Raw genomic sequence first — 991 nt, forward strand, 5'->3', positions numbered from 1 at the left:
AGATAATGATATCAACCCTTCCTTGTGAAGGATTAAATAAAATACGTAAAGTGCCCAGAACAGTGCCTGCCCCACGGTAGGTTCTCAACAAATGACTTACTGCGTTTGAGAAGCTTTGGATGACAGCGTGCCTTGGGGCACAGGGCAAGGAACATGTGAAGAGGGAGAGATTTTATACATGTGTTCAAATGTCATCTGAACTGAGGAGAACATGGAGAGTAAGAGCAGAAGAACTGGCAGGGGTCCAATAAAAGTGGTTCTTACCAAAAATTCTGGAAACGTGGACATGGGCACCCATATTTACTAAGTACTTAGATTTCATAGGTCCATGGAAAAAGATTACAATAAACTGTTTGGACAGGGCATTAAGAAGGGGGAGAAAAAGGCTTACCAGGGAGGTGGTAAAGGGCCAAATCCCAGGCAAGCTGAAATGGGCATTCCATATTTTCCTCGGAGCCCTACATTTGTATAAGTTCCCACAGTCCCCAGAATGTCCCACTCTAATGCAAAGACACTCTCCCAAGCACCTCAGTTTAATTTTGACCATACTGTGTGTGTGTGTGTGTGTGTTTTTAAAGGTTTTATTTATTTCTAGGAGAGAGAGAGAGAGAGAGAGAGACAGCGTGAGCAGGGGAGGGTCAGAGAGAGAGAGGGAGACACAGACTGAAACAGGCTCCAGGCTCTGAGCTGGCTGTCAGCACAGAGCCCGACGCGGGGCTCGAACCCACGACCCGCGAGATCACGACCCGAGCGAAAGTCGGACGCTCAACCGACTAAGCCACCCAGGCGCCCCCCATACTGTGTGTTTTGAAGCATCCCCCCTTGGTCAGCTCCTCATAGTTCCTCAGCATAGCACCAAGCATCGGTGTGGCCCACTTCAACAGCTCACCGGAAGCAGAGGAAGACTCTAAGATTTATGCTAGGCTTTGACAAAATGCCAGGGGCATAGGTACTCCTTAGGGAATTCTTTTATAGAAAAACTTACAGGATC

General features: G+C 47.8%; 1 non-coding gene across 1 annotated transcript; it reads right to left on the reverse strand.

Moving 5' to 3' along the window:
- Window positions 1-703: 703 nt before the first annotated feature.
- On the reverse strand, window positions 704-788 carry TRNAE-UUC. Its single transcript has one exon. It is a non-coding gene; the product is annotated as a tRNA-Glu (tRNA).
- Between the last annotated feature and the right edge of the window lie 203 nt (window positions 789-991).

Source organism: Hyaena hyaena, unplaced genomic scaffold (assembly GCF_003009895.1).
Source record: "Hyaena hyaena isolate Hyena2069 unplaced genomic scaffold, ASM300989v1 scaffold_64, whole genome shotgun sequence".
Lineage (NCBI taxonomy): Eukaryota > Metazoa > Chordata > Mammalia > Carnivora > Hyaenidae > Hyaena > Hyaena hyaena.